This window comes from Podarcis filfolensis (assembly GCF_964270895.1).
Source record: "Podarcis filfolensis genome assembly, chromosome: 1".
NCBI classification, from domain to species: domain Eukaryota; kingdom Metazoa; phylum Chordata; class Lepidosauria; order Squamata; family Lacertidae; genus Podarcis; species Podarcis filfolensis.
The window spans coordinates 47,197,944-47,219,975 of record NC_139604.1 but is presented as its reverse complement, the minus strand read 5'-3'; the positions used below and the strand labels follow the sequence as shown (position 1 = coordinate 47,219,975).

At 42.1% G+C, this 22,032-nt stretch overlaps 1 protein-coding gene and 1 long non-coding RNA gene across 7 annotated transcripts in view; one reads left to right on the top strand and one right to left on the bottom strand.

Moving 5' to 3' along the window:
- Window positions 1-202: 202 nt before the first annotated feature.
- RALB (RAS like proto-oncogene B) overlaps window positions 203-22,032 on the top strand; it is a 30,113-nt gene continuing 8,283 nt past the window's right edge. The window contains exons 1-2 of one of the 6 annotated variants that reach the window (XM_083586059.1): window positions 203-352; window positions 19,231-19,332. The gene's annotated coding sequence lies outside the window, so the exon portion shown is untranslated. Of the gene's footprint in view, window positions 353-15,742; window positions 16,159-19,230; window positions 19,333-22,032 lie in introns of those variants that run through there. The other 5 variants (XM_083586061.1, XM_083586057.1, XM_083586058.1 and 2 more) reach the window with 5 other exon arrangements.
- Window positions 12,089-15,543, bottom strand: LOC310749483. The gene is made up of 2 exons (XR_014541652.1): window positions 15,486-15,543; window positions 12,089-12,489 (listed from the first exon to the last, which is right to left on the bottom strand). It is a non-coding gene; the product is annotated as an uncharacterized lncRNA (long non-coding RNA).

Genomic DNA, 22,032 nt, shown 5'->3' with positions numbered 1-22,032 from the left:
TCCTATTTTTATGGCAGATGGAACAATGTGGAGAATGTTTATGATAAGATCCACTCCCTGATTCTCAAACACTAACCTTTCGTTATCTCTGCTAGTTTCCTTTAAAAACAAACAACAGCACCCCCCCACACACACACCCAGGGTGCATGATGTCATATCCTGAGCCCTCCCCATTCCCTGCCTGTCTTTGAAACTCTTACAGAAAGCTAGACACACTCAACAAGTGGACTGCTCTGTTCTGAACATAAGACAATTTATGTGTGGCTTTTGCCTGTTTCATTCAGTCCTGAAGAATTTGATTCAAGGAATCTGAATTCACCACAGTTCAAAGGAAGGAAGAATCCCAAGTACGGTGAGTACAGCCAACGTAGTATGCTTTGAGTCATAAGGAGGGAGTTTAGAAATTCAAATGTGTGTTGCAAATGTGGAATATTGTCTCTATTCTGAACTCAAGAAGGTTGTTCGGTATGCTGAAAGCATCAGCTTTCATGTATAGTTCTAAATCTTGGATCCCTTAAGATGTGTTCAGTGCTCTGTGTGTGTGTGTGTGTGTCTCTCTCACAGTCTCTGTCTCTTTGGGTTGTTGTTGTTTGCAGGGGGATCCTCGTTGAAAATATCTAGCAAAGTAGACTAAAAGTCAGAATTTTTCACTCAGAAAACCTCTATCACATATTGGGGGGGGGGGAATAAACACAACCTTCTCAAGTTTTAAGATTGTGCAATATGGCTTTGACACAAATTCAAAAAAATCCTCACAAATATCCACAATGTAATTCAGCTTCAGCACCTAGATTTTGAGCCTAACAATGACAGCATTCTAAAGAGCCTGTTACACATTTGGTTGCAAGTATTTTAAAAATTAGTTGGTTCAGTAAAATGGCATGTTTTTCATTTTGTAGGATCAATGAAACCACTAATGCCCAGGACCCAACATTCCCATCTGTGTACTAGACTTACTTTCATTAGTGCAGTAAACACAGTGGGTTTGATCTAATCTAATTGTGATTGCATCCCAAAGAAATCAGCCTGAAATGTTAATCATGGCTTAGATTCCATTAATTCCAAAAGGAACTTACAATGCAATCCTAGGCATATTAAATCAGAAGGAAATTCCACTATGTTATATAGGACTTACTCCCATGTAAGCACTGTGGTCTTAGTGCAACTAACTATGGCTGCAATCCTATACCCATTTATCGGAGGGTAAGCCCCATGGAACTCAATGTGACTTATGTGTGAAGAGATATGTACAGGATTGCATGATTACTCTAGATCTATCTCTATGTATGTATTGGCTCAATGCTTCAATTCTGTGCACACTTATATGGGAGTAAATTCCATTGAACATTGTAGAATTTACTTCCAAGTAACCATGGACAGGATTGTTCTACTTAGGAGTAAGGATGGAGGATAAATTTCATTCAGTTCATATTTAAAGCTGAATGTATCAAATCTGCACTTTTTGAAACAAAATGTGAACCCAAACACAGCTGTCCTCCTAAAAATTGCACTTATCTGAATTTTGCAATGTAGTTCTCTATCCAGTGTTTGCAAAATTGCATCTATTAGGAGAAATTGTGTATAAAAATGAAGGCATTGGTGAAAATAACATACAAAAAATGCATTATGATAGGGGAAACTGCTTGCAAAAATGTGTACATTGGTCAATAAAATGTAAATAAAATGTGTTTATTAGGAGAAAATTACAGAAATATGCTGCTGAATTTTCATGAGAATTTTTTAAAATTGCAAATTGCTGCAAAGTACGGAGAGCTGAATTTAGACTGCTTGCTTGCTCAACAGGAATCTGCTTACCCAACAGAATTTCTGGTTTCTCCCCCCCCCCGCACACACCTCCTCCCCATGCCCACCCAAACCTGGAGGGTCCCCCAAACCTCTGGAGCAGATTTTGAAGGGACACACAGGGGTGTAAGGGAAGGAAAAGCCCCATTCTATGAGCAGAAATCCTCTCATGCTACATTGGATTTCACCTCCTGAAATGAATGGGATGTACATTCCAATGATGGTGCTAAATATCTCCTAGTTTCATTGTACAGCTCCAGCCAAAGGAACTGTGCCAGATGATTTAGTGTGCTGTCTGGTTCTCAGAATCATTAGTGGAGTTTCCTATCAGCAGTTGTGTCAACACACTGCTCTTCCTGCTGATTCAGGAACAAACAGTTTCATGCTAAGTGATGAGGATTCCAATGAGAACATGACTCTGTACTAAAGTGCTCTGATGGGCACCTCTTCTCGCAGAACATCTTTCGTGGAACTGATAAGTCAACTAAGCTTACCAGAGCGAAACAAAACACATTATTCAAAATGGTTTTCTGTCAGTCTCAACTCATTTTTAAAGCACAGAGGCTGAGCAAATGCATCAGTGTGAATTGTTGACATGGCTTAGCACAAGGACAAAAAAGTTCTGGTTTGGGGAGCTGTGTGGACTGAGGGTGGGTATAATATTATACTCTAATCTCAGAATAACTAGGTAGCTGCCAGGTTGTATGTGTGGCACATTCTAAGGACAGAATTCAACAGACCTAAGTGTGGGGGGGTGCTGTCAGGGCAGGACTTTGGGGCAGAAGGCCATGACCCCACCCAGCCAGGATGAGCAGAATGGTCCCCAAATGCTGCAGGACTGGCTTGCCATAGAAGTGTAGATTTAGAAGGTACCTCAAGGGTCATCTAGTCCAACCTCCTGCAATGCAGGAATCACAGCTAAAGAATACCCAAAAGATGGCCACCCAACCTCTGTTTAAAAACCTCCGGTGAAGGAGAGTCTACCACCTACGAAGGTGGTTCATTCCACTATAAAATAGCTCTTAACCACCAGGACATTCTTTTTCCCAATGTTTAGTCAGAATCTCCATTCTTGTTACTTGAATCCATTGGTTTGGGTCCTACCACGTAGAACAGCAGAAAATAGGCTTCCTCCATCTTCCATGTGACAGCCATTCAGATAGCTGAAGATGGCTATCATATCAACTTTCTGTCATCCCTTATCCAGGCTCAACATACCCAGTTATTCGTAAGAATCCTTCTTCATAAGTCCTAGTTTCCAGACCCTTTGTCATCCTTTGCACATCCTTTGTCAATATCCTTCTCAAACTGTGGTGCCCAGAAGTGGACTCAGTATTCCAGGCGGAGTTTGACCAAGGTGGAATGGAAAATGCAGAAAGTAATGCAGAAAGAAACCACCACCACTGTAAGTCCATAGTGTGAAATTACCCAACTGCACCCCTGTGGGGATAGGCTAGTGCAGGGGTATGCAACCTAAGGACCGGGGGCCGGATGTGACCCATTCACCTTCTCAATCCAGCCCGTGGACGGTCCGGGAATCGGCGTGTATTTACATGAGTAGTAGTAGTAGTAGTAGTAATAATAATAATAATAATAATAATAATAATAATAATAATTTATTATTTGTACCCCGCCCATCTGGCTGGGTTTCCCCAGCCACTCTGGGCGGCTTCCAACAAAGATTAAAAATACATTAAAAGTAGAATGTGTCCTTTTATTTAAAATGCATCTCTGGGTTATTTGTGGGGCATTGGAATTTGTTCATTCCCCCCCCCCAAAAAAATAGTCCCGCCCACCACATGGTCTGAGGGACGGTGGACTGGCCCATGGCTGAAAAAGGTTGCTGAACCCTGGGCTAGTGTGACCGAATGCTGCCCCATAGGAAAAACAATACAAAGAACATTGCAAACTAGTAGACTGGGGAGAATGCTAGATTGGATCTTTTTGTTTGGCTTGTCGTTTTTCCGTGTGGAAGGGTTTTTGGGAGGGGTATAGGGAACCCTTTGATCACGTCATGCTGCACCTGCATTTATAATGTTGCAGTTTTACCTCCCCAGTGAGAAGAAGGAACTATTTTTAGGGTAGTAAATAGACTGTTGTGCTTGGACTAGGTAGCCTACTGCAAATAAAGGCACTTCTGGCACAGTGCATAAAAAGTCAAATACAAGGGAAGGGTGGAGAGAATTTGCTTTTCTGATAGCACATCATACAGTAAGCAATTTTGCTTTCTTCCTGTCACCCTTGGAAAGAACTTGCCTTTCCTGGAAAGAATTCATCAATCTGTTTTACTCATCCAGTATCTTCCTTTTAAAAAAAAACAAAAAACACTTATGTTGCAGAAACAAGCACTCTTTTCTGTTTTTAAATAACTTTCTCCACTCACGACTTATGAAATATTAAATATGTTGCATGACTTATAAGTGGGATAGCAAGCACTCCTTAAGGAGAAACCTACCTTGTTGCTGAGCCTTCTTGCAAAGGAAAGCAGTCTCCTGTCCTTTAAATAGTTGTGTGTGGATTTTGGTAGGTGAAAATGCTACGCTTCCTGCAATCCCTCCCACCCATGAGACCTCTGCCTTTTAATAATACTGTGATTATGATTTAATAGATAGAAGATAGGGTGCAGCAGAACGGGAGAGACAACAACTCCCTGGAAAAAGGGGTGGGAAGTCAATAAAAATAAGAGAAAAGATCCCAGGGTGGGGTAGGGAGAGAACTCTGTATTTGAGTGTGATTGCTCTTTAAATCCAAGGGTGTAGGTGCAAATGTCACTTAATGCAGATTAGTTACTCTTTAACACAATTTGAGCACCCTTCTGTTCATGCAGATGGGATTTCTCCAGAGCAGAGCACTCACATGAGTTTATTTTCTCCACTCTACAAAATCAGGAGGGAAGACACCCTTTCATCTGTTGGAATGTTCCCATTTTTACATGCTTCCTTGACACTGTAATGTTTCATATACAGAATTTGCATTGCTAGGTCTAAAGTCATCTGTACAGTTTGGAGCGTTTATGCCTTAAAAATTGTAAAATAACAAGCTGATTCTTTGATACCCAATGTATCTCTGTTGTTCCCTAAGGAAGGCAGCCCTTCTTAGGATACTGCATGCTGATTCATGGATTTAACACTGCCCTTATGTTGATCTGAGACAGATTTCTTTCCTCAGTAGACACCCAGTTTTGCCCACAAGTAGAGGAGGAAAATTCCAGCTTTTCTGTTATATAATATATGCTCTTTAAAATATTTACACAGCCAGCCATGGTGAAGTCTTCCAGTAGAGCTAAGCAGGGAATGGTTAATAAACCCAGGGAGAGTACATTTCCTGTTGCTCAGTGGCAATTGCTGAGGAAGCTTGCTTAATCCATCAACAGAGCTGAGTTAACTCTCGATGGAAGGGAAACGATTGTAATTTCCTTTAAGGTATGTCTAAAAGAAAGAGACAAATAAATCCCAAACTGTATCAAGGCCTTCTTTGCACATAATAATTCCAGAATGGTTACCCAGATTTTCCGTTCTGATACAACTTTGTTTTTCTCGGGATTTTGATTTTCTTATCTGCATGAACATGGAATTCTCGGTTTTGCAGTTACGCCTCCTTGCTGATCAACTCTGGCTACTCATGTGTCACGGTAGCAGAATGCTAAGAGCAGCACTGCAATATAGCATTCTCTGCTTACACCTTAATAAACTGACCCTGTGTTCTGATATCATCATAATGCATTCTTTCCTCATTTTGAATAGATGCCATTTGGGGCGTACACTATAGTATATGTGAGAATTCCACCCAACTGTTAAAGGTTTAGCTGGGAATCATTAATGTACTCTTCCCATCTGCTGTACATAAAATGCAGACCTGTATCTGCTGAGTAACAGGCAGAAATCTAGCAGGTACAGGTCTGCATTTCTATGTACACAGAGCTTCTGTAAAGTGAAAAAGGTGGTGTGTTTAGAAACCAGCTGTTTAAAACAGCAATCCTAGCAAGTTTCTAGCACAACTTTCAATAGGGGGTGGAGGTTATGAAATGTATGTCATGGGTTAATTTCTAAATAAAGAGAATATGCATGAAATGAGAGAGGGGCAGGGTGTGTGTGTGTGTGGAGAGATTATTTGGATGTCTGAGCAACTAGTGGTTCATTGTGATACGCACAAGCTGCAGTGGGCCTTGTGTTTACAAGCTTCCTGTTCCAGGACAGCCACAAGGGAATCATGGACATTTGCTTTAATTTTTTATTAATTGTGGTGTATTATTTTATCTGAACCCAACTAATCAGTTTAACTTAATTGTGGTTTGTTTGAAACAAGGCATCCTCAAGCCATGGGTTGTGAATCTGGTTTCTTTCAATAAAGCATAGTTAAGATTAAACACTAAACTGCAATTCATGAAAAGCAGAAGTGATTTCTCCTTGAGGTTGTTCCAGAGGAGGAGAGAGGAAATATACACACCCAAAGCTTACTGCAGTTCCCAGGGCCGTCTTAAGCATTTCCGGCGGCCCCCTCCTTCCCAGAGTTGCCAACCTTTTTTAGGGAGGACAGCGCTGCTGGTGACGCGCCCAGCTCTGCGGGGCTGGAGGAGGCAGGCAACGGCTGGAGGGAAGCTCCTCCAGTGAGGAAGAGGCAGAGGCTGGACACGGTAGCTCCAGGCTCAGCTAGCCGCTTCATGCTGTGGTGGCTACGGCAGGCAGAGGCTCTGGGCGTGGCGCTGCTTTGGCACAGCATGGCGGAGGTGGGCAAGAGCGGTGAGCTGATGCTGGGAGGCACCACATCCAGCCTCCGCCTCTTCCCTGGCGCCCTCAAGAACTTGGCACCCTGCGCCACTAGCCTCAATGGGTAAGATGCCCCTGGCAGTTCCCTCCCATCACAATAAACTATTATTTGTAGCAGTGTCTGAACTGGGCCAGACTGTGAATGTTCTGTAGCAAGGGAACCAGGCCTTCAGAAGCTCCCTTCTTTATTAGAACTTCCCATCTTGCCAACCAAACTCCTGGCATTCAGAATAGTTTCCAGGGGTGAATCCTGTAAATGCAGCCTCAAATCAAGTCCAGTAATACACTTTTCGAGCTTCATTCCAAAAGAAGAACTGCTGCCCAGAAACATTTTGGGGAATGGGAAAAGGCAGCTGGGGTGGAGGGACAGTTATATTTTTTCTAAAATTTATCAGATCAGACCATGAGCCTCCATTTCCATTTTTGCTGCAGATGCTTTACATGGGTGTGTAGCGGACTTGAACATATCTGCATAAGAGATAGCTGGACTTCCTGCCAACTTCCGTATCAGTTTGATAACAATAGTTTTGAAAGAAGCATGTCGGGGTCAATAAAAGAAATTTGGCCTCAGGAAAGTTGTAAACAAAGAAAAAAGCGGTTCCTCTCTTTCTGTTTCCTATTTCCTTGACAGGCTGCGCTTCCTTTTGTTTAATTACCACATCATGCGGATATGTGCATCAACACCTAAATCAGAAGTGGGCAACCCTTTTCCAGTTGAAGGCCTCATACCCTCCAGGGCTATCTGTGGGGTGGGGGGTGGGGGTCACATGCTGGTGGCAGGCATCCTTGCTTTTGACTTTCAGGCATCTCTTGAAAACTTTTTGGTGCAGACAGGCCTTCACAGCTGTTTAGTTTTTGATTAGCCAGTCACTTTAACGGTTATCTGCATTTTAATTTTTTTAATGTTTTATAATGTACACTGCTTTGATATTTTATGATATGGTGGTGCAGAAATACTTCTATAGATAAATGACGGCCAGGACTAAAGCCCAAATTGGATAGGTTTGCTGCTTTTTCTTTCTCTCTCTGCCACCACTTTCTGTCTGTCTGTCCCCACTCCCTCTCTATTATTCCCTTCCCTTTCCCCATCTTTCCCCAGTAGGCTGACAAGAGAGAGACAAATTGCTCTTGCCAGAGGCTTGAACTGATCACTTGCAGAGAACTTTTGAAACTGGGTCGAGGGCACAGGTTGCATGCCACTCACTTGCATGATCAACAGCTGGGGCAGCACTGACTTGTCTGTAGGAAGCCTGGACAATGGAAGCAGCAGGGTATCAGAAGATAAAAATCTGGGTCACCTTGGAGATCTGAGACTCAGGAAAAGGAAAGCAGCTCACGTATTGCTTCTCCTGCCAGAAATTACCCCTGTAGCACCATCTTTCAGTAGGTTAGGAAATTGTGACTTGCATGCAAGGACACAAGAAGGGATTTCCCCCCCCCCCCCGTTCCGCCCTGTATTCATCGCACATCATTATTTGTGCTCTGCTACAGTCCACTTTCTGCCAAAAACTAAGTTACTCGTCTCACTTTGCACTGCAGAAAAATTATGTAAGTAATCATGTAAATTATGTAGTCAGTATGTTATCCCACCCCAAAACTACACACACAATGAAAATGGGGTGTGTGATGTAATCAATTTCTTATCAAATGGGGGAAATAACAGTGAATACAGATTGTATGTGGTGGACTGAATTTACAAGTAATAATTACTTTTGCACTGAAAAAATAAAAAGGTAATGATATGTAAGACATATCACACAATGAACAACGTTTCCTTTAATATTAAAGTGAAAGTGTGTGTGAGAGAGAAAGGCTTAGATTTGTTGTGGCATGAACTGGGTTGTGCACACAACACCATCTGCGCACAGCCATTGCACATGCAGTTTGTAAAGGCTGTATGAGCTGCATGAACATGTCTGATCTCCACACAAATCCAATGCAGACATTCCCTTATCATTTTCCATTGCACATTAAGATCCTTTGGGCCCAACTACCTTTAACATCCACAATCCAATTAATTAAGTATCCATTGGCAGGTAAGGTTGGAATGAAAGCATCTCTCTAGCATGCATATGAAAACAGCAAAGACTCCAACCCATAATCTATAAGTGGGTGTGATGCCTTTCCCTATGATTAGAACATGGGCTGGATATGTGGATCTGATTAAATTTCATGAATTTAATTTGAGAATGGGTAATTTGGGCCCCTATTGGCTACTGTAGACTAATTGGATGACTGAAATATAGCCTAATAAACTAAGAGCAACAACAGCGGAGCTGGTTTTTATAAAATCCACTTTCCTGTGAACTGAAAGTCAAACAACAACCCCCACCGCTGCCCAGCCCTGTGATGAATGGGAAATCTCTGGGGGAATTTGTGGGAAAGTAGCAGCTATAAACCTGTGCAGAGAGACTCAGTGGATTATGGCTGATGCCAGAAAAGCATCCTCTCACTTGCTAATAAAAGATGCAACAGCATGTTCAGAGGCTTTGGGAAAGGTAAAGCACAATTGCTGAATCCGACACGTACAAGCCGTGATTACTGCAATCAGCACCTGCCTGTGTGCCTCACCCCACAAAAAAAGCAATCAAGAGATCCTTCATTTATGAAAGGCCATGGAAAAACCCCGGCACAGGTGGGGGAGGGGAAAGAGGAGGAATGACAGCCTGTGTTACTCTCTCCTTAGGCTGCAGGCTTTTAGTTAATGTGGGGAAGGCACTGAACACAAAAAAGTAACTAAATACTAAAATATCTACAATCTGAAGGAAACATATAATTATGTGGAGGAACCAAGAAAATACTGGTTGGAGCAGGGCCAACCCCAATGTTTTCCAACACAAAATCCCAGTTTGAACTATGGTGACATTGTGTGAGTGCTGTAGAAAAGATGTGGATGAACAGCACCAATTCCAAAGTAAACTCCCATCTTGAATCACCTGTTACTTACAAAAACAAAAGTGGATACTTTCTATCTCTGCATTTGATGCACAAAATGGGGGCAGAGGAGAGCATGTTCACCTGAAGTTTGAACAGGCACTTTCTCATAGCCCCAAACCACCACTTCCTGTTTCAACTGAGCTTGCTGGAAATTTCCCTAGGCATGTTAACCACTGATACATTTGAAGTGTATCTGCGTCTGATTTCAGGTCACTTCCAGACCTGTTTATTGAACAGTCATCCTAATTTATTTGTGGGAAGTTTAGATGATGTTGGTTATCTATTGAGCATTCGTTCTGATTTGTTTGCCAGGAGCTTAGATGACATTGAGTCAAGCAAATGTTATCCCATGCTTTCAAGGATGTTTTCCTGTCAACTTCCTTTTTGCAAAAAGTCTGATCTTCTGATGTTCACTGTGCAAGACCTCCAAATCAGCTCTGATTTCACAAGCTGAATTTGCCAGTTTGTGATTGAATCCTACCCCAAAAGAGTGACAGGCTGGAAGTGGTCTCAATGCAGCACTGCTGCACTACATTGGAAACACAAAAAACGTCCAGAAAAGGGCAGATAGTTCCCCACCAGGAACCTGAAGGAGAATTTAGGAAGTGAAGTTCACTCACACTTAGCTTCATTCCAGGAACACAGTTTCATTCTGCTTAATTTTCTGCATTTCAAATTCCTGTTAAGGCAGGACACTAAAAAAAATAAAAATGGCAACCTTGATCCAGCTTCTCTTCCCTTCCCCATAAATCATAATGAGCAAAGTTCCTCCCAATTTCAAAAGGGCAAAAAAAAAAGAACACCCCCCAAAAAAACACTGTATTCTGCCAGTCCCCCCAAGCACTCACTCAGAATTCCCAGTTGACATTGGCCAGTGTCAAAATTGTAGAAACAAGTCAGTCTGGATTCCTGACCTATCAATTTTTCAGTATGCTATTTCACTGTTGGGCATAACTGACCTTTTCATTCACTTTTTGATCAGAAAATGAATGCCGATGTACTTGTCAGAAGATGTTAGCACATTAGAACAAAGCGTGAGAACAGAGGATGGAAAGCAAATCCAAATGAAAAATGTCTTACTGACCCAAAGAGAGGCTTTGATGTTACACACAGAATAATTACTTCTCCGTTGTGCTTGCACCTGCTTACACAGGAACTGAAAAGACTCCGCACCTCAGTTGTGGTCAGTAGGTTACATTCTGTTCCCCTTGTCCATATGCTATGCTTAGAGTCCAGGAATTAAGTGGATGGCCTATTCTGAAATGACCAATGGACCCATTTAGTCCAGCATCCTGTTCTCATAGTCGCTGACCAGATGCCTGTGGGAAGCACACAAACTGGACCTTTTTTGGGGGGGGAGCAAGATAGGAAATAAATAAATAGTGGACAAGCCTGATGAGAGGATTTGCTGCCAGCCCTAAGTGAAAGAAGTGGCAGCCTGGCAGGGAATTGTCTAGAGCACACCATTACATCTAACCTGGTCCTGTGTCTGCAGGAAATATCCCAAGCACCTTGTTAACAAATCGCTCTTGAGCTGCTTCCTCGTAATACAACAGTGCCCAGGAAACACTTTTCCTGCTTTCTCCACTTTTCTTCCTTCTGGCTTTATATTGTTGTTGTTTAGTCATTTAGTTGTGTCCGACTCTTCATGACCCCATGGACCAGAGCATGCCAGGCACTCCTGTCTTCCACTGCCTCCCACAGTTTGGTCAAACTCATGCTGGTAGCTTCAAGAGAACACTGTCCAACCATCTCGTCTTCTGTCGTCCCCTTCTCCTTGTGCCCTCAATCTTTCCCAACATCAGGGTCTTTTCCAGGGAGTCTTCTCTTCTCATGAGGTGGCCAAAGTATTGGAGCCTCAGCTTCACGATCTGGCCTTCCAGTGAGCACTCAGGGCTGATTTCCTTAAGAATGGATAGGTTTGATCTTCTTGCAGTCCATGGGACTCTCAAGAGTCTCCTCCAGCACCATAATTCAAAAGCTTTATATTAATGCATCACATTAGATAGATGGGAAGTTATTTTTGCTAATGCTGGCAGGTAGATCCCACAATATTGCCTTAAAAGCTGTGCTGTGCACACACCTTACCTTGGCTTTTTGCAACACAATACTTTCCATGTTTACTCAGAAGTCCCACTGAGTTCAGTGAGTACTTCTTTGACTCAAACCCCAAGTCTATTTGCTTAAAGAGGTTAACTTCCAAGTAAGTGTTAACAACAGAACTAGAGCCTTAAAGGCCTACCTTTATTGATTTGGAACTGAAAGCCAGTGCAAAACAAGGCATTCAGCAAGGTTACGTGGTAAATTTCAGTATCAGCCTACCCTACTCACAAGATAAGTGTTATAAGCCTTGAGACACGTAAATGGCTCATTAAGCAGTAGAGTTAATTGAATGCCTGAGTGAGACCATTATAGACAGTGTGTGCTAGTGATTTACCACTGACATAATTAGCTGGTGGTAGTTTGGCTTCTAATGAAAATATAATTTCAACTGCTGCTGACAATTAAAAAAACCAAAAACACTATCTGCTGTAAACTGATTAAGAAGATAGCAGAGCTGATCTACAATATTTGTCTAACACAAAGCATGCTCTCCCTTTTTCTGCCCTAAAGCAGAAAAAAGTGTAGCTCTGGCATTTTAATATGTGAAGGAAACCAAAGCTGCATATCAGATGGTGTGGAATCACCTTCAGTATGTCTTTGTTGCAATAACTGAAGAGTTCCGTACATGCCCATTATTTATTTATTTATTTACTTTTAAAATATGGTTATGCCTGTACATATACAAGAGGTAAATATACAACATACATGTATATAATAAAACTGTAATGATAACAAAAACAGCACAGCTATATTCTTCCTTCATGCTGCTATTCAGGGTGATAAAATCATAACGGTCAAGTCAGTAAAGAGTTCTTTCATATGTTCTGAAGTTGTCACATTAAGAGCAATGGGACCTCTCTGGGAAGATTTTGGTTTAAGCCTGTTTGGAAATGTAAAAAGTTGGATATTATTTTCATACGTTCTAAGAGTTTTCCAGGTACCTACTTCCTCCACCTGCCTTTTTCTTTTCATTTTATTTAACACATTAACTGTAAAGGAAACCTTAAAATAAATCACAGGACATGATATTTGTCAGCAATAGAGAGCAAACATTGCAGTGTATCCTCACGTCCTAACATGAGTGCTCCATCTCAGAGTCGACCTAAACTTTGGGGACACTCCGTTCCACTAAGCACCCCCAACTGACTCTCTAGCACTCCAGGCTACTTAGAATGCTCATTCTTCATTAAGATGTAATGTAGTGTATGTGTGTTAAAAATAGTAGTTCTACTAACCTTGGGATTCCCCGAAACATGATACCACCTCTCTCTTGTTTCAGTTCCAGTTTGGTTGGCACTCACTACCTATGCATTATGCTACTGGGAATGATCTGGAATGCCAAGGAACATATTTCCAGAGGGGTAATTGTGTGAGTCTCTTGCACCCCCAAAAATCAAAGCCTCTTGTGGAAACTTAAAGACTAACAAATGTCATGTGGATGAGGCATCTGATCAAGGCCTGTATTTTAAAATGAGCTTAAAGATATATTTGCAAATGTTTGTATGTTTTATGCCAGGCAGAAAAGCAGCTGGCTAAGGACTTTGGCAGATGTTTATCCTCCTGGACAAGGGCCCCCCTCATTTATAGCAGGAGCCAAAATTCTCAAAGTTGTAAAAGGGAATTATAGGCTGGGAGCAAAGGTTACACTGACCCTGCATATTACAGAATACAATCAAGCTGCAAAAACACTAATTAAGAGTTAGTAAATAGTAGGATTTATTGTTTAACAGAAAATAATACCATGTGCCTCCTGTTAGAGACTAGCCACATTTTCCTAAGGTTAAAGGGCAAGAGCTAATGGGAAAAGCAGCTGGCTGGGAAAGGGGGGTGTAAACTGAAGAGTTTTACTTTGAAAATGCCTTTTCTTCTAAAAAGCTATCTATGTTAATGTATGAGATTTGTTGGCTTAAATGTAATTATGCAAAGGATTTAGAAAGTAAGAAATGTTAGATTCTTATGTTAGATTCTCATTTCATTGATGGTGTGTGAGAATGTGAACCCAAGATCTCTGTTTAAGACAAAATGTAAGACCATGAGCCATCTGTTTTAGCCATCTATTTTGGAATGGAGGGGCAACAAGGGCAAAAGGTGATCTGGTAATTAAGGTGCCTTGTCGAGGCAAATGTAAGATATATGGCTACTTGACTGCCATTTATGGATATAAGGAAATATAGCTCTTTGTCTCCCATAAAAGGTAATAGGAAATGGGTGTATCTTTTATGATTGGTTCTAGCAAACAGCCAATAGGAATTTCAACCAGGCTGATTGGACAGAGGCATCCAAAGGAGGAGCAAGGGGGCTGGGTTGAGGAAATATAAGTGCTGGCCATCAGGGCTGGAGGATGGGCAGAGCTTTGGTAACCATATACCACTGTGCCTATAATTTATTTGTCTGACAAATAAATTATTATTTTAATTTCTCTATTGCTGCGTTGAATATTTCATTCCAGCTAAGCGTTAACCACAAGCAGGGTGCTACATGGACTCAAGCCCAGTTTGCTCTTATGTACCCTGATCTCCAAGCAGTTTCAGTTCATACCCTGGGTTGTTTCCATGGAATGAAGCCACTAAAGGTTTGGTGTCCCTTTGTGATCTAGGGTTATATTTACGCCTTTAGGTAGAAATCCGCTTGAATGCCAACAGATGCCCCAAAGTTCACTGCTTCCCATTGGATTTTGAGGGGGGTGCAGCCAACCCACACATTTTTGTTAGCTCCTACCATCTAGTACTCAAGCTTCTTTCTCTGACTCTGTGTGCCTCTTGAAAACTATGAGTTTATTATACTCTGACAATCTGATGACAGAACTTCCAGCCAGGGAGGAAGAAAGATATGCTGACGTTTTACTACACTGCCTGTCATCTTCTAGAAGTGTGTCCAGCAATTCAGTTTCTGTGGCACAGGCCAAGTCTATTTTTCTGAAGAAAAGAGACATTTTAGCAGACCTCTTCTGCAGACCCCAATCTTACAATTATACAGGGTGTTCAAAAAGTAACTATACACCTATGGACAATGTAATACATAGCAGGTGTATAGTTACTTTTCGAACACCCTGTAGAATCACAAGTTTGGAGGGGACAACTCCAGCCCATAGCAATATATTATATAGATATAATGTAACAAGCGTTCAGATTTCCTAACTGTACAGTACATGCAGAAGTGTTCACATAAACTTGCATATCTACTTGAAAACTAAGAAAAGGTGATCTAAAAATGTGCATGTATTTTTTGGTGGGGAATCTTTTTTTCTAAAATACCAGTACCTTCTTGCTACTGGTACTTAACATAACCAGCTACCCATTAACATTTTCACTTGGAAAAAGGAATTTCCTTGCTATGAAGATGACTTATTTCTCTTATTACATATTGCACATTGCAGTTTCCAGTTTGGTTTAACATATTTTCCTTATTAAATTGGATTACCATTTTTGAATACCTGGTTGCACCTTTAACAAAGATCTGAGGCAATTAAATGGTAACAATTTTTATCTATATGCAACGAACAGCTTTGCCTGCTAACTTCTGCTGACAAAAACACAGGGACAGCTGCTGTTGTTGGACTACAACTCCCATCATCCCTAGCTAGCAGGACCAATGGTCAGGGATCCCACTAGTTGTAGTCCAACAACAGCTGGGGATCAAACTCTGAGAAACAATGGACCAGACTTCAGCCTTACAGCCCTTTTCAAGGCGCCCAGGAAACGCGTATTACGACATATCGCCTTAAAAGCTTGAGATAAGAGTGAAAACCGTTGCAGATGTTGAGAAACCTCCCACTGCATTAATTCAAACTCGATCGGCACTTATTAATAGAAGTTGCCATGCCCATTTAATCCTTTATTTCGCAGCATTGTGCACGCAGCTCTACGCGTGGCTTACAATAAATAAGTCAGAAGGGTGAGTTGGGGGAATGCTCCAACTTAATGACGGCGGGGGGGGGGGAACATCCCGGACTTCTTCCGCTCCCACTCCCTTCTCCTCGTTTTAAACGAATCATGTAAGTGTGTGAAAACGTCCTCTTCCGCCTCCGATTGGACAATGCGTGGCACGTGACCGCCACCAACGTCCCACCCCGTTCCTTGTACGGACGGACCCTGGAGGTGATACGAGGATGCGCGTGGGAAGGACGTGGGCGTGAACGCGAGGGTAGGGGCGGGGCGGGATTCCTCCTCCCCCTCCTTTTTTTTAAAGGAACACCCACACGCTGGAGATGCGGCGTTCGCTTGATGTCGATTTGCGTGCTCCGTGGTGGTAATGGCGGGGGTGGGGTGGAATCGCGCGCGCGCTCGGGAAGGTCAGGCGCTCGCGCTCGCTGGCTGGTGTGTGGGCGTGTGTGGCTAGCGCGGGGCCGCGCTTTCATTGATTGGGGCGGTCTTACTGGGAGAGGGAGCGCGCGAGGGCGTGCGGGTGTGGAACGCGCGCAGCAAGGCAGCGGCACCCGCCCCACTAAGAAAACCGAGGCGGCGGCGGCGGCGCTGGAGGTGGCCAGCCCGGGGAGGTGAGGGGAGATTCGTTTGCTCCGGAGGTGGGGAAAAAGAAAAGCAGCAGCGATGTGAGGGGGCGGGGTCATTTAATTATTATATGCATACATTCCAAAGGGATCCCCTCTTTCTTCCTTGGCAGGGAGGATGAGGCGAGAGGTGGTTGTAGTAAGTAAGGGCGGGTGGCTGGGCTGCTCCCGCTGCTGCAAATTGCGAAAGGAAAGCGGGGGGGGGGGAGAGAGATATTGAGCTTCTTTTTCATTCAGTGCCCTTGTTTCCAGGGTGTGGGGTGTGTGGCGGGGGGAAGAGAAACTCAGCTGTTGACCTGGGAAAGTTGTGCGTGTGGCGCGGGGTGGGGGGTGGGGAGGGAGTTACCCCAATCTGGAGAGACTTTTGCCATCTCTTTGCATAGCTCTCCGTGGGGTTTGGGGATTGGTTCTGGCGGAGAGATGGAGGTGCTGCTGCTGCTGCTGCTCTGCTTTTAAGCACTTCCCTTTTCTGTGGAGTTCCGAGTGTTTTCCTTGGTGGCGCCACCGAAATGGTGTCCGCCTGGGCTGAAGCAGAGGGGCGGGATTGTGCGGCTTCTCGACCTCAAGCCAGACGATGCCTTGGGGTGTGTTCAGCGGCAGGATACCTTCGAAATAGCATGTGCTGGGGGCAAACAACAGGTGGAAGCTCCATGGCTTCGTTGCGGAGAGTTGGTGTAATGCAGAGATGGGAGGCCTTTGACTTTTCAGTTGCTTTTGGACGCGATTCCCATCGAGCCCAGAGAACCTGGTTAATGGTCAAGGGCAGCGGAGGGCCACAAGTTCACTGGTTTAGTGTCTGACAGGCTAAGGCTGCAGTCCTCAGTTGATCCCATTGGATTCACCGAGACTACTGTGTAGACATGGTTAGGAGTGCAATGAACTGGGAAATCCCAGGGTCACTTTCAGGTCTCCGCCATCTGCGTTTTGTGACACACACATTGCATAGAATAGTATACAAATTGTAAATATTATCCACTTCCTGCGTGTGGACCCTGTAAGGTTGGCTAGAAGGGATCTTTGTATAGTTGTCATTGGGGTAGAGCTAGGAACGCTTTGAGACAAAGTAAAGAGTGTAGGGAAAGAGGGGTCATTAACCAGTATGTCTGGATTATGAATTGTGAGAAAGGAGGATTTCCCCTTTCAGTTACTGGGGGAGGTCAGTAGGCAGGAGCAGACTTTGGATCTGCCAAGGTTATTCTAATGAGTTTGTGAGTGCAGGGTATTTATAGAATTGGGCAGGAGTACTTGAAATTCCTCCTCTCTGGCCAGGTTATAATTGTATACATCGATTGAAACATAAATATGATGTGGCCAAATTGTAAGTATAGCTGACTCAATTGTTTGGGCTTGTCCGGTTCTTCAGATATGGATTGGGGTGCTGTAACATGGATATGGCAATACTTGAATTGCTATTGCTCTATCCTGGCTTTTGACACCTGTTATATGGACCCACCTTATTTTCCATTAAAATTGCTATATTTTCATATTGCTGTAACCTGCTCCGGGACCTTGTGGTGAGGGTTCTTAAGAAATAATGGGTGCATATATATATACATAGTCCCATGAAAATGATAAGAATATGTGGTGAAAGAAAATGAGAAGCTGCTGCTTATAGATGCAGCTCTTTTTGTTTTTTTTTTTAAATGAATATTTATTAAATTTTCCAATTTTATATAAAGACAAAAAGAAAAAGAAAAAGAAAAATATTAAAAACAATTCAGTTTCAATAACAGTTTTTCAGTCCCATGTTTCTTTGACTTCCTCATACCTCCCCTTCTTGTTCTCTAGTTCAATTTGTTAATTCAGCAAATCCTAATCTCTTAACATTCCTTTTAAAATATCACCTTATTTTCCACTCAACTTTTTTTTTAAATTTAGTAACAAAAACCATTATAATCCCCATTATCTTTATCATAACAGATGCAGCTCTTTTTGGCCTGGTTATTTTTTTCCAGAGCCCCAACAATACTTGCTGTCCAATCTTGTATGGAATATAAGTTGAAATGTTGGGTGGAGAAGACTGGTCTGCTTTTATGGTGTTGGTCACATTGCCAGATCCATAAGCATGTGTGATGGAAAGGTAGTTGTCTGTCTTCAGTGTGAGTCCTTTCACTGGGCACATTTTTGCTGTGGCATCCCAGCTGGGGTTGTTTAGATGCACAATGTTGATTTTGAGCTATGTGGAGAAGACAGCAGCACAAGAGATGCTCTGTAAAGGAAGGGATAGACAGGCTTGAGTTAGGGTGCTTGTGATGCCAGTGAAAACTGCTGCTTGAGAAGACTTTCCTTTCCCACTGGAGTAGGAGCTGACAGATTGTCTGTAAATCTGAGGGTTGCTGTACTGATTTAAAGCCCTTCTCCAGAAAGGCATGATGTGTATGCAGATTTTAACCGAGCATGTGATAGGAGCCAAGCATTGAGTCATTGTTAATTGGAAACTTAATACTTACTCTTTCTGCAGCTGCACAGAAAGACAGGGGTTATTAACTACTGCTTATTATTTTTAATCAAATGCTTGCTAATTTGTGGAGTTTCCTTTTCTTAAAAAAATCTGAAGCTGGCAGGCTTAAGAAAATTCACTTCTTTAAATCACTGTAAAAAGCTGCAAAGGAGATTGTAGTTGAGGTTATTTTCTATAAGGTTGCTGCTCAATTTAACAGATGAATACATCATGGTAGAAGAAAAGAACAAATCCAAATCTCTTGCCAACCATCTCTTTCCTATTGGTGCCAGCCTTTCTACTGGTAGTAAATTCGAAAGTTTAAATGATTTAGAGTTTCAACTTGTAGAGGAATTATTCCATTAATTGCTAATGTAAATGTTTTTCGAATGGCAAGCTTGTGTCTACTGTTCTATCAGGTGGTGCTGTGTGATATATGTGTGTTACTTACAATCCACTGCATATTGTAGCCTTGACTGTAGCTTTGCCTACAAAGTATGATGATAATGTAATGTACCTTAAAATTGGTAGAACTGTGCAGGATGGATTGGCAGTTACCGGGCATGTTTTCCAATTAGATGGAAAGTAAATTCCCATGTTGGTTGGTTGAGTAATACAGTACATATTACTAATTTTAAAACTGAACACATCCTTTCCTCCTTCATCCATCACAGCTGTGGCCTTTCCTATGGATCTTCCTGATGTAAACTCTCAATCTAAGCCAGTGAGAAAGAATCTGAACTGAACATTGAACCAAACTGGCCTGCGGTTATAAGGTCTGCAGTGGGTTGTTTTGTCTGCTGGATAGGTTCTTGCATTGTATCTTACAATAAATGTGCAATCCAAGGCAGAGGAATGTTTTGATCTGAACTACACTTCCCTTCAGTGTGATGCATATTGCAGGTTCATGACATGATTGAGATTCAGGTTAGTAGGTTACTGGAGTAAACAACCAGTGCACAAGCTTTGATTAGAAGCCTGGAATCAAATTTGGTGACTGTAAGGAAATGTTTTAAATACAGTGGTACCTCGGGTTACAGATGCTTCAGGTTACAGACTCTGCTAACCCAGAAATAGTACCTCGGGTTAAGAACTTTGCTTCAGGATGAGAACAGAAATTGCGCGGCGGCAGTGGGAGGCCCCATTAGCTAAAGTGCTGCTTCAGGTTAAGAACAGTTTCAGGTTAAGAACGGACCTCCAGAACGAATGAAGTACTTAACCCAAGGTACCACTGTGTGTGTTATGTTTCTAGTGTTATTTTTGAAGCCTAACGAATATTTGCTAGCCTGGCTGCAACTAGAAACAAGGGTTTTGGTTTGTTTTTTGTTTTTAAAAAAGCTTAGTTGTCTCAGTTGTATATATCAACTTGATGTAAACAGTCAGCCTTGTCAGTCTGAATAAATTATTTCTTAAGCACACACAAATATGACAACTTTTAATCTCTTATTTTGATAAAATATGTAGGCTTCTGCCCAAGGCAAGATTTGAAGGTACTGGTGGAAGAGAATGTACAATTATGTATATATGTGAAAATAGCTACTGAGGCTTTTGCATAAATGACTGCTTCGGAAGCTAAACTGGGTGTAACAGTACAGATAAATTTAACAAAAGAACAGAATTCTATGGTCCAGAGATCACCAAGCTTTTGTGGGGCTTGTGCATGTTTGCAACCCAGAGAAAATGTTGGTGTGCATCACACAAACACCCCAACCAGTTACACACTGCATCCTACTATTTTGGCTACAAGGCAATTCTTCCTTCCGGTCTTATTTCAGTGAGTAGATGGGATTCTGTTTGTTCCAGGAAAGGCCTCTGCAGATGTACCTGAGGGTGCCATGTTTGCAACCCCTGCTATAGTCTCTGGAGTGGCATCCCAGGACAGGAGTGGGAGAGTTGCTCTTGCAGGTTTCCCTGTCTGAAGCATGGCAACCTCTGCTGTTCTTGCTCCTCTGCTGGTGGGAATATCCAAACCCTCCTGTTCCCCTAACATGATGCCAGAATATTGTAGGGGGCAGGGGCAGGGGCAGGGGCAGGGGCAGGAGAATGCCGTCCTGGAGCAGGCATAACTTGTTTTCCCTCCAGCCATGTCTATATTGACAAACATGAGAGAGGCAGGGCTTTGGATTTCCCCATTCTTTTGCTGCTGTTTCTCCCTTCCCTGATGCTTTGAGGAAAAAATGGCAAATTCCTGGATTAAAACACAGTTTACTGTTTTAAATAAATATTTAAACTATTTACGTAATAATAAAGTATTTTAGACTTGCTATCATACTGCTAAAACAAATGTCTAAACAACAACAAAAAATACTTAACAGCTTCCTGATGATTGCATATAACCTACCAAGGTATAATAAACATTTTACTTGTTTATTTAGTTCATTTGTGTATTTTTGTTTAAATTAGTATTTGTACCTTTTTGAGGCTTCATGGGAAATGTACTCAAAGTCTTTGAGACTCAGAAATAGGCTGTCCCAGTCAGTGGCCGAGCAATATTGAGAAATTTCCAAAACAGTTACTCAGGTTAATGAAAACAGGGGGAAATGAATGCCTGCCACACAATGTTGCATTCTATTTTGGCCCGGGCTGCATTTCCTTATGCTTGACTCACTGCTTCAAGATCAGAGCTCTGTGGAGTTGATGGTGACTTGATATAAACTAGTTTTTCCTCTTTGATATGCCAGTTTTGATTGCATCACTAATGAGCCCAGAGCATGTATTTCCCTAAACTTTTATATTTGGTCACTGAGCAAGCTTGACTGTTTATGTCGACAAAAAGGGTAGAATGCTCCTTTAGATTCAGTGAATAATATTATGGTCCCAAGAAAGAAAGCAGAATGATGGCATGTAGCCATGGCAACAACATTTTGTGTGTGGGCTTTTTAATGTAGGAGGATTCAGGTATCCTTGGTTATTGCTCAGCATTTTTTATCTAGGTTAAGGAAGAAATTTGCATTTTTAAACAAAATCAGCTTGGGAAATGTATGCACTCTGTTGCTCAGAATGCATACGTTATTATTTTTTAAAAAGGACTTGGCTTGCAATAGAAGGCTATCTTCTACATAGATTTCAATTAAACACTTGGGACTCCAAGCCTGAAGCTACTTGTGCCTAATACTGAAAGGCAAAATATTCTTTCTGTTTAACATTGAGAGATAAGAATAGACAAAAAAGTGCCTAGCTTTGTTCTAATTTAATCTATCAATACACTTCTGTCATATAAAGCATTATTACCCTTTGGGCTTTCTGAATGTTCTGACCTATTGTTCAAGGCTAAGTGATGTGGGGAGAGAAGCAAAAATAGCTGTCTAATTTATTTAGATATAAAGAGCAGCAAAAGGTAATCATTTGAACAGCTGAAGTATCTCTTCATAATATAAATCATAATATAAATGGCAATCCCTTGACTTAAACTTAATAGTACAGTACTTACAGCCTGGCCCAAGTTTTATAGCTTGCCTTTGAATGATTCACTTGAA